A 12,632-nucleotide genomic window follows, 5' to 3' on the forward strand; every position below is an offset into this window, starting at 1 on the left:
AAATCTTCTTCCTGAGAGCTAGCCAAGAGAAGCAACCTGCTTTAGGGAGGACAGTGGGGTTCCAACAGAAAAAGTATGCTTTTCTCTTACTATTATTATTTTCAATCTATTGAAGAGCCATATAACCTTCTTTAATCAAGTACTTGCCATCCTTCAATGGAACCCAAATCAGCTTGTCCTCTAGGTTTGGTAAGAATATAGACCATTATTGAAAAATATTTGTGAGAGAAGAGGACTAAATATCATTGAGAGGTAGTGGAGAAGAGTCCTTCCAAATTACTTTCCCAGAGAATATTTCCACAGCCAAAACATAGTCCAACAAGTTAGAGCCCTAGTAGCTAGTCAAGATGACAATGATGTCTTCATATTGATCTAGCTGGGAGAGTCGAGGGAGGCCATTCCAAGAGTCAGAATAGAATTTGACATTGCAACTGTTGTTCACTTCCCAAGATATGTACTTGATAACAAGGTCTCTAAAATTAATCATGAAGTTCCATATTGTTGATCCATTAGGAGGGTCAAGAATGGAGAAGATTTGTGAAGGAGACCTATCATCGAAATATTTTTCCTACAAGATTTGGTGCCATGTAGAGCTAGGCTTAGTGTACAATTGCCAGACAAGCTTTCCCCCAAAAGTTTTGTTTCTATGGGCAAGGTTATGCAAACTAGATCCCCCATGCAATTTCTCTTGAATCATGTTTTGGAGGGAGATGAGAGGAATCTTCTTATTTTTACCCATATTGCTAACCCAAAGAAAATCATGAATACGTTTCTCAATTTGGTGGATGATTGTTGTAGGAGCTTTGAGGACCAACATATAGTAGTTGAGAATGCAAATAGAAAAAATTTAATAAGAAAAGTTTTATCAGAAAAAGGCAACCACCTAACCTTCCAAGCTGAGGTCCTAATTTTAATTATGTCTACCATAGTAGACCAATAAGCAACTTTATTGGCCCCTACAAAGAAGGGAATCCCCAGGTAAGTGGAGGGGAGTTTGTCAACCGAGAAACCCAATATCTTAGCAATCTTATTTGATATGAATGATTTTGTTTTGAAGAAAAACATAGTTGATTTATTTGCATTGATCTTTTGTCTAGAAGATGAAGTATACAACTCTAAGGATAGTTTGATTTGCTTAGCTTCTATGACAGATGATTTAGCAAATAGAAGAGTATCATCTACAAAAAAGGAGTGGGATGTGAGCCCCATGTTGGAGACCATTTTCAAACTCTCTCGAAATGCTCCTACTAAATGCACCTACCATAATAATAAAGAGAAGTGGAGATAATGGGTCACCCTGCATAACCTCTTGAGTAGAAGAGAAGAATCTTGTTGGAAGACCATTGATAAGCATAGAAAACCAAGCCCTTGATACACAATCTTTGATCCATTTACACCAATTTCTTGCAAATCCAAATTTCGATAGAACTTTGAACAAAAACTCCCAGCACACCCTATCATAGGCCTTCATCATATCTAATTTAATGACAAAGTTAGATTTTTGGTTTGACTGAATGGAATGAAGAACCTCATGGGCAACTAAGACCCCTTCAATTGTATCTTTTCCCATAACAAAACCTCCTTGTTCATAAGAAATAATTAAGGGAATAAGATGTTGAAGCCTTAAGTAAATAGCTTTGGTGATAATCTTGTAAACCATGTTGCATAGAGAAATGGGTCTAAAGTCTGCAAATAAAATATTCACGTTAATCACTAAAGAATATTTGATTATTCCCTCTTCTTATGCTAGCAATAAAGAAGATGTGTACACTTATTTCTTAGGACTCTCAAATGGGTTATCATGCATTAATAGGATAAATTTGAATTGCTCTCTTGGTGATCTCCAAGGGACAAGCTCTTTGCATGCTGTGGTTTTTGTGACATTTTTCATGTGCATCTAGTTTGTAGTGCAATTAAATGTTTAATTTATCCATACTTATATAAAATATGTTACTTGTAGACTTAAAATCTGCATTTTTATTTCGTTGAACCATTACATTTATCAAAATGTCTTTAAGTTTCATGAGTTCATTTTATTTTAGTGGCACCATTGGGGTGGCCTAGGATATTATAGATAAAATTGATGTTCATTTTGTTTAATCTCTAATTTTTTTGAATTTGTGATAAGTCAGATTATAAATTATTCTGTAATTCTTATTTCCTTGAGTTAAGCATTTTATGTAGTCTAGTTTGTATTGAAGATTTTGCTGTTAAGAAATAGTATTTTTCTAAAATCTTTCAACAATCTAAATTTTAAGATATCTTACTTTTCTATTGATCCAATTGTTTGTTTATAAGAAATATTTTGCTTATTTTTTTTATTAAACCTAGAAATTTGAAGTTGAAATACTAGTTTTCCTTATCATTTTTCTCTAGGTATAAATTTCTAAATATCATAGGTTTAATGTGGGTCTTAATAAGAAAAAGTATGTCTATTTTTAATATCATGACTAAAATTGTTTCTCATGGCAGTCTTGTGACATTAAACCCTTTGAAATTTACATAGTAATGAATTTTTTTTTTGTTCACACAACCTCTTGCAAGATATTATTATTTTCAATAGATGTCATTTCTTATTCATAATAAATATATTTTAGATTTTATCAGAAAGACCTATAACTTCAAAGTCAAAAAACTCTAGTCTGTCTTAATACTAATCTTCTATTGGAGATTCTAAACTTTGTTATTTTATTGTCATCCTTATTGAAGAAAATTATGCCTAGTTTATATATCATCTATACAATCTATTTTGGCTTGCTTCTACAATACTTGTTTTAGTATTTAGTGAAAAATATATACATAAAATATACAATAAAACTATATTTGTTAGATATGAACATTTTGAAAAGTAATGTAATATTTTATTGATAAAATTTTCTCAATGTCTTAGATATGTTGTCTACACATTGGTGATGTAGCCTTACAATCCCATGAATAAATTCCTATAGTAATAATTCCTCTAGCTAACTATCTATTGGTTTATTTATTTTATATCCAGCATTAAAATTTCATGTAATAACTCAAAACTCATGTCACACCCTTGTTATGTTAATCTAGAAATAAAGGATAAAACATTTCAAGAGTTGATCCCAAAAATCCTTCTCGAGAATTTAATGAAGCACCTTCACCAATCCTTTTTAGTAAACTAGGAAACCCAAACTCACCCTATTATATGGTCTCTTCACTATAGAACTTGCAAATAGAACATAAATTACTTCCAACCTCTATGCACAATGGGACATATTTCATCCAAAATTCCACACCCCCTTTGAGTGTGTCTAATGCTTTGCTAATGTTGCACATGAGATACCCTTCCTCTAAAAGTCCACATCTCCTCCAAACATGTATAATGTCTCCTTAGATGTTGTGGAAATAATCTCTGTTCTATTATACAAATCACTAACTAGACATCTACATGTCAGACATTTCTCCTTTGAAAGTCCACATTTCCTTTGAGTCTTTTGCCTTCTCGAGTATTAAAGTAAACACCCATGAAATTTGAATACACCAAGTGCATCTCTAATAAGTCCAACCTACCCGTACTCCTTGAAGGGACATAATTATTCAAATCTTTGTCTTTTCTTTTAGTATATAAACTAATTTATTCTCGTATATTAAATCATCTTTGAGTGAGAAGCTTGCACAAGATGATAATAAACCTACTTACTCTATTGCAAGTGTTTAATTAATTATATTATAGATTCAATTGACGAGTGTTATCATAGGGAAAATGAGGTTCTTCATTAAATATTTTCCCTAAATTATTAAAACATATATATAATTTAGAAGTTAAAATTTTTTAAAAAAAGATAAGTGGATTCTCAAATGTGAAGGCTAAAAACCAAGTGCACCTACAAGATGAGATCTTATGGATTGCATATTTGAAAACTAAATTATTCATTTTTTTTATATGAAATATTTTTTAAGTGTTGTAATTTTAATTATTATTGAAACTTTACAAATGGTACATAAGATTGTTATTGGATAGAAAATTATTCCCATGTCTTGTCATCAGAAGTATGAATCTGAGAAGTTTAGAAAAATTAAAAGTTTGATTCTCAACATAAAATGGAGATTCTTTCCTCTTGAACTCCATCTAGTTCCTTGAAAACTCTACATGATACGGAACTATTTTGGTAAGTGAATTCTCCATATTTTATAGTAAATTATTAGTTATATCTCTTCATAGTAGAAGTTAGATTTTACTTACTCATTCATATATTTCCATAATTAACATTTTATTGTTCATTAAATTGTGAATGTATGAATGTATACATATATGTTTTTATATATATAAGTAAATAAATAAATAAATACATAGATATGTTATTTACTATCACACGTTTGTAGTCATTTATGTCCTAATTCTAGTAAACTATTATTATGATATTTAGTTTATGTTTAGGCATAATAGTCACACTAATAGCATCGATATCACTAGCATACATTTGATATTAAAAAAAAGTAGTAGTATTGATGTTCATATGTTCATATCTATTAAGGCACACAATTTTTTTGGTCAAGCCCTATGTGGGTTAGTCTGAAATGTATTTTTTATTTGGTCAACTTCATTAATACATTTTTTTTATGTGCTTACAAGTTTATTTTATCTTTTATCCTAGCTAACTTGAAAGGATATTTGTTCGATGGTGGTTTATATTGGAAGTGACATTGTCACATGTAGTGATATGACCATGTTTTTGATATTAAAAAGAAGCCAAAATATGGGTTGATCAAGAACATATAAATAAGGCTAAAGATTAGTCAAAAATCATTCCCAAATGATTAACCAACCCCCTTCCTTAACATAAAAAACCCTCAAACTAGAATATTTCTATTAAAAAAACTTACTACATCTAGCAACTACCATGTTGTCATAATTATATAAATAACTAGAAACTACCATACTATCATAATTATACAAAAGACCTTCCCAATTAACATATATGGGCATGAAATAAGTATAGTGCCTAATAATAGAGAAATCCCCATGGGCTATGCAGTAACTTGAAAGCATTAAAAAAAAGGATAAACAAGAAACTGGGAGCTAACCCTCCTTTTTCTTATTATTTAGGTTCTCTAGCAATACTTCCAACCAATCATTCACTAAAACATCATACAATAAATGGGTTGTCTCCATCTCATTGGCATCATTTCTCCCCTCCTTCCAAACCTATAGTAGATGAAGGGTGGTTGTGTCATAATGTATCATACAAATATAATAGTTAGCCACCCTATCGAACTTTCCTTCTAGGTCCTCATTTTTTTTTATAACATTGGTGATAGATTCATCTAGTTTGGAAATATCTAGACTAAGCAAGGGTCATTTTCGTATGATAGCCTACCCCATAGTATTCCCCTCCATCTGATTGTCACTCCTTGTTATAATCCCCTCTTTCTGAATATCACCCCTACTAGTTTATCTCCTTCATCCTTCATTTTCTTCTCCACCTTATGTTTTTGTTCTTCTTGATTAAGGATCATAACATGGGAGGTAGCTATCCCCTCCTCACTAATGTCACCACCTTTCATAGAATCTAGGGTATTACTATCAATTTTAGAAGTATGAGACACCTAAGAAAGAAAAGGAATATCTTGATCCCCACCCAGATCCTCCACATTCTTATCCTCCTTAGCAATCTCTTCCTCATATTTATCACCATAGTTTCTCCTAGTGGCTTTCCTTTTGGACCTAGGGACACCTATCTTCCTAGAGTTCTCTACGGATTTAGAATTAATGGGTTTCTCTTTACCTGGAAAGGTTAGGGGCTTTTTCTATCTTTGTCTCCTACCAGACCTACTAGTACCCTTTCTAGCCATAGCTCAGGTACTTTAAATGTAAAAAATTTTGATTTTCTCTATTTTAACCTTCCATCAAGTAACATAGAGATCCTTACTGGCCGTGGTTTTACCAAAAGGGGACAAAGTCTGGGAAAATCTCAATAATTTTGATAGGTGAAGGGGAAGGGATAGGAATCATAGGATGAAGGCCCTTATAAAAGCTAAATAGGTGAAACATTAAGGCCTAGTGGTAAATACTAAAAATTGTACCCTCTTCTAGTTTATTTTGAATATTCCAAACACAATTTTCCATTGACTGCAGTAATAGGTAAGAAAAAGAGATATATTCCCTATTCCTAAAATAGATAAGAATGGGGAAGTGGTAATAATAAATCACTTTATACATCTCTTCCATGGTAGTGTACCTTATTATTGCATATCAAGCCATATCCTAAGGTTTTGGAAGCTCCTTGTAAGAAAAACTATGACAAAAAATGAATTAAAGCTTTGTCAGTCGAGATATTTTTTTGTAATCCTTTCTTGTTTGTGACCCTCAATTTCTTCCTCCCATTTTTTCCCTCTAGAGAAAGATTAGTGGCATTCACTATCAAATCCTTTGTAAATTCAAAGGAAACTCCATTAATATTCACCTAGTGGTTCTTCCAGGAGTCAAAAAACTACCAAGAAACTTTCTCGTCATGACCTTCAATGTACTCCATAAATGGAATTAGCCCTCCTTCCTTCAAATAAGTCCACATAGCCTTATTATCCCTAATGACATCTTCAATTCTAGGAGGCTAAATAAGAACATTGTTACTCTCCATTCATTCTTTGTCCCCAAGCTCAACCATCAAATCATCCACAACTTCTATCATCTCCATAGCCATACTACCAACAACATCAAACAATATACACAAAGAACCTAGATAAAATCTTTTTTTTTTCCTAATTGCTCAACTTGAATTAATAAAATGGGATATGGTGTATTTATTACACTTGGTATTTATGTTAGTAAAACAAGAATAAAATTAATTTAACTCATGCCACCTCATCTCCTTTCCATAACCCTTCCCTAAAAAAGGCCATTAATATTTGGAAAGACCCATCCCTTGGGCTACAAACCTATACTTAGTATGACTAGTCCTAATTAAGATAATTAATAAAGAGGTGATCTAGTCTAACTTCATTAATTTTCTTAATTATGAATATTCATGTTAAGTATAGGTTCATAACCCTAGGCAAGATTTCGAATAATTTTTTGCAATCCCAAGGGATGGATCTTTCCAAATATCAATTGTAATTTTTAGGGAATGGTTACAAAAATGAGATGAGGTGGCATGAGTTAAATAAATTTTATTCTAGTGCCACTCATAGAAATACCAACTGTAAACAATACACCATAGCTCATCTTTTTAGTTATTAGAGGAAAAATTATTTTATAAAGACCAAAAACCCAAGAGTTTACAATTAAAGAGATTTTCTACAAATGGTATACCATATGACAACTAGACACAAACCAAATGTATAAATCAAGAAAAATTGAAGGAAAAAAACCCTAAACAAGCTAAACACTCCTAGCTAATATCTTATTTTTCATAATTATATCAGCATCGATATCTCTAACCCTTTTTACAATGTTATCCAAGGGAGTGAATCCATCATTCTTACTCCTAAGAAATGTGATAGGGCTTGACATGAAAGGATGATCCTGAAGATAATTTTGTGGGTACAAATCTCCACATCTATATCCACCACTCTATTTTTCTTCTTCACCTAGGAATTATCAGTATCATACAAAGTATTTCTTGATCAAATTGTAGGGGAATCAACTTTCACTAAGAGATATATGCAACTTCATTTTTTTAAAAAATCTTCCAAAACACCTAACTAGTGACATGTAGGGTATATTTACCCACATTTATAATCAAGACAAGTTTACTCTACACACCATCAAAGATATCATGCAATTGTTTAATTTTATCTTTACACTCCAATTTTAAATCACACATTCACTTGGTTTGATTACAAGTACTAAAAATAATATCATCCAGTATTTGGGTTGAGAGGGAACCACTTTAAAAAACCTTAGACTTGTTAAAAAAAAAAGGTTCTCTTGGCTCTATAAGAAATTATTCAATAATATTCCAATAAAGGGTTCTTCCTGATAGAAGATTCAATTTCAGTAGTTGTGGCTTTCCTAATGTCTAGAGGGATCTCAATAGTATTTTTATTTTCAAATCCAACCTTTGTCCTAGAGTTTCCTTAATTGAAGGTGCAAAGGGCTTCCTCCTGAGAAGAGATTGTGCAATTTATTAAAAGAGGAGCCATGGGATTTAGAAAATTTATTAATATATCCCTAGTGGGATTCACCCTCCCTTTCTCCTACCTATACATTTCTAGTATGAATCTACACAAACTCTTGAGAAAGAACATAACTAGAGACCTCACCATCTAAAGAGATTTTTTCTATGGTATGAATATGGTAGGAAAGTAATAAAACTATTAGCCTTCCTTTTCTTGTCACACATTTGATAATTTTCACACACTTTAGAATCAATACTATCATATTAAGTTCCTCACTCATCATAGTGAAGCATAAATTTCTTTCTAAACTCTAGTATAGATTTTGTACATGGCATTTTTTCATCATTTATGACGTTATCTAGTTCCATAATTAGTAAAATCAATCCCTAATGCAACATAGGTGTAGAAATTTTTTTTTTAAAATATTCCATACTATTATTTAAAGGGAAAACAAGTTAAAATGATAGTAAAGTATCTTTATCATGACAAAAATTATTGATAATAACAAAATGGTAACAAAATAAGCTACCAAACTTTCCATCCAAAGTGACATACCATACCATCACCTTAGAAACATTCTTCCAATGCTTGGATAGAGAAAGGTTCTTCAAACCCCCATTAGAAGTCTTATTTCCTTTTTATCTTTTACCTAGGAGAAAAAAAATTCCACCCAACTCTAAAGGAACAATTTTCTCCCTCTAAAATTTAATGCCACAACTCTGCATGTTGGGCACAAGTGAGACCAAATAGTCATTGATGACAGTTTCTATCTTGTAGACATACAACACTCCATCTTTAAATCATGCTCAAATGCATTAGTGATTAAATCATCTAGTCTATGGAGAGTCTTCATATTAGGTTTTAATGAACATAGAAATGGGGAATACTGGGGGAGCGAGTGATATAATATTCCAACACATTTTTCCCAAATTTGGATTTTAGAAACTAACCATAAATACGCATAAATAAATAAATTCAAAACCAATAAATAGAATGCAAAAAAACTCATAACACAATTTTGTTAACTAGGGAGACCCTAGCCAATAAAAATGCCTAGCAAGGATGGTACCCACAAAATGGTGCATTAATAAGAAATACCTTGTAAGAGGTTTTGACCTTGTTAGGAGTCTATTACATCAAATTTAGTATATTTTTCCTTGTTATAAGTTTCAACCCTATAATTATTTGTAATAAAAAATGATCTCACTTCTCTTACAATAATATACAACTTATACTATAGGTGCTATAAAGACTTTACCAAAATTGACTATACAGATATCTTCAATTTCTAATTTATCCTTGTGCGTTCCTCACATATGATTATTCCCATATAACATCTTCTCTAATCTAAAAATCTAAAAATGCATATCTTGGCATAAAACAAATCACAATACATAGTCATGTCATAGCATAATTACACATGTCTTTGCATACCAAAAATATCTTCTTACAGACCCTTTTTCTTTAACTTTGCCTAGTTGGCCATAGTAAACAAATAAGTTATACATTTCCAAAAATTATTTTCATAATCTACTAACTAAGGGTGAATATCGAGGATTTCATCCCTATATTACTAAGATAATTCTATACCTTAGCCAAATTATCCAATTTGATAGATATACTATCCCTCTGTGATAACAAACCATCTTCCATTTATTCATTCAAATATCATACCAACTGTCATAGTAACATTAGAAAACATAAGTACATCATGCAGAGTCATTGTTCTTCTAGATTCCAAAATTATGGTCTTTCATATGCTTCCAATGAAGATCTTTGATGCAAACTATGTGATCGTTGTCTGTTATTCCTGTATATACTTAGATAATTTATTCACAATAAAAAACCAAAAATGAAATATATAACACGAGAGACCTTAACTGATAATATTTTTTCCATTATGATAACATATAAATTTTCACCTTACCCAACTTTTCATCAATCTTCTCATTGGGAATTGATGGCAATACTTAGTGAAAATTTGGCTAAGTGTCAAAAACATCTCCAAAACTTCAAAATTTGATCGTGCAAAACTTTATCTTCCACATGCATATCTTACTATTCCCTTTTTGTTTTCTTACTCTAATTTTATATAAATTTACTTTTTTTCTTTATACTATATTCACTATCTACTCACTCATCCTTTTCCTTTGACGTCCATGTCAAAGGCAAGTTATCTATGTACAAATAAAATTATGTGTATGTGTGTGTGAAGTACACTAATTGTATCATAATATTTATTGACTATATTATCCATTTTACAATAGCACTTATATCATTTTTCTGAAAATCGTTAGCTATTTGTTCTAGCCTTTTCTTATCCTTGATACATTTTGCAACATCTTCTACATACAATTTTTAATATAATAAATGTAGTGTAGATCTTCTTACCCTAATCAATGCATCCCCTGATATCCTTAATAAATTCATTGATGACTTAGATTTCATTGACTATGATAGACACAACTAGTGTGATGGACACACAATCTTAGTGATGGACAGGACCACGATAATGGATATAGCTTCAGTGATAAACACAAAACTGTGATAACATATTGAGCCTCGATAATAGACACAACCTTTACGATGAACACAATCTGAATGACTAACAAAATCTTTTTGATTTATATTTTGTAGATTTTTGGCGTGTTGGGAATGATGGAAATGATTGGGGAAAAGATTGTGGCAGCCAACTCGTGATCTTTCTCACCAATTTGGTAGGTTCCATTATTACTATTAAATGTAATTATATTCTCTGTTTATGGGTTTATCTTTCTAAGAGTGAAGTATTTTTTAGGGCATGGGCTTTGAATAGAGAGAGTGAAGAGGAAAAAAATACAAAGATGGGAGGTGACCTATTGCACATTGAATTGGCTATGATCAATGATAGTGTGAGGAAGCCCTTGGTCTAGTACATTTTGAGAGAGGGCAGTTTTGTTCCTTTCATGGAGACCCTCCATGGTCATGATGAGAATTGCTCCTTGCACTTTGTTAACTCATGGGATAATCGCAAGGTGACCATTAATGGTATCTCATTTCATGTTTCAGAGGAGGTGATAGCTATGGAAAAGGGCCTGGCGATGAGGGGGAGAAAATGGAAGAAGGTGACATGGGTGACTGATGAAACCAGTCTGCAATGTTTCTTTGAGGATGGTGAGGAACCAGTTCGGCACAAAGGGGGGTTTATGAGGGAGAAGCTACCTAACCCATAGAATGAGGTTTGTCTGATTTTGATGAAATATCTTACCCTGGAAGGAAGGTGTGGAGTTTGCTACTACAACCATTTCCCTCTTCTTAATCATTTCAGACACCATGATTTTCTTTCAATTCCATTCTTCCTACTACATGATCTTCAAGATTTTTTTGTGGATGTGAAAGATAAAATGAGAAGGGGGTTTAATTATACTATTCTGCATCAGGGTCTTATTTTTAGATTGTACCAATTTCACCTTGCCTTGGTCCCCCCTAGGATTGTGGAAGTTGATATTTATATTCACCCAAACCCTGCGCCCTAAATGGCCCCCCTTAGGATTACTAGCCCTAGAACCCCCACCCCTCAGCCCTCTCCTAGTGGGTCCCCAGTTAATCCCTCCCCCAGGGAGAAAAAAGGAAAAGGTAAGGAGAAAATGCAAATGGAGTCAGAGGATGAGGAGAGAGGGGCAAGGAGGAGGTCAAGGAGGTTGGCTAAGTCTCAGGCTAAGAGGAAGTTAAGGGAGGGAGCCTCGCAGGAGGATGAATCATATTATGAGGATTCAGGCTACCACAAAAGAAGAATGAAGGAGAAAATTGTTAACTTCGATAAGGGAGGTATAGAGGGGATTGAAGAAGAGATTTTTGATTCCTCTAGGTCAACTTCGGGTAATGGCAAGGAGAATAAGGAGGTGTCACATGTCTCAGCGACAGTCATGTCTAGGTGTGTGGACCTAACTAAAGATGAATTCCATGAAATGATGGATAGTATACGTTCCCTTGTTATGATCTCCTCCCCTATTAAGGTAGGATCTAAAAAAGCCACTAACCCCCTTATTGTTTAGGATATGCAGGTTGGTAGGGATGGTCATCTGGGTACTTCTAATAAGGCTAGCAATGAGATGTGGGAGAGAATTTAGGCATTGGAGGAAAGAATGGGACTATTAACCAAGTTTATGATTAAATTCACTCATGCGGTGGCCACTACTCTATGCTTGTTGAGGGAAGCTAAAGGGGACCTACCTAGGGAGGACTCTATGTTGCTTTATGAATTCCTAGTAGAAGACTAGGTGAAAGTCCTCCTGGGGAAGAAGGAGGTCAAGAAATCTTAAGGGTTCCTCCCCCTTCTTCTTTTTTGCATGATTTTAATCTACTGGTTTACAGACTTTTTTGGTTTAAGGCTGTCATGCCTTTTTTTTGTTAAGTGACTTTTGTTGGTTAACAGGCATTCTGTTTATAGCCTGTAGTTATCATTATAATTTTAGTTTTTACTTTTGTTGTTGGTTAACATGCATTTTTTTTAAAGCCTATAGTTACTATAATTATTATAGCATAAAATTCTATTTTTGTTTTTAAAA

Source organism: Cupressus sempervirens, chromosome 6 (genome assembly GCF_028749045.1).
Source record: "Cupressus sempervirens isolate cs-2001-9-10 chromosome 6, ASM2874904v1, whole genome shotgun sequence".
Taxonomy (NCBI): Eukaryota; Viridiplantae; Streptophyta; class Pinopsida; order Cupressales; family Cupressaceae; genus Cupressus; species Cupressus sempervirens.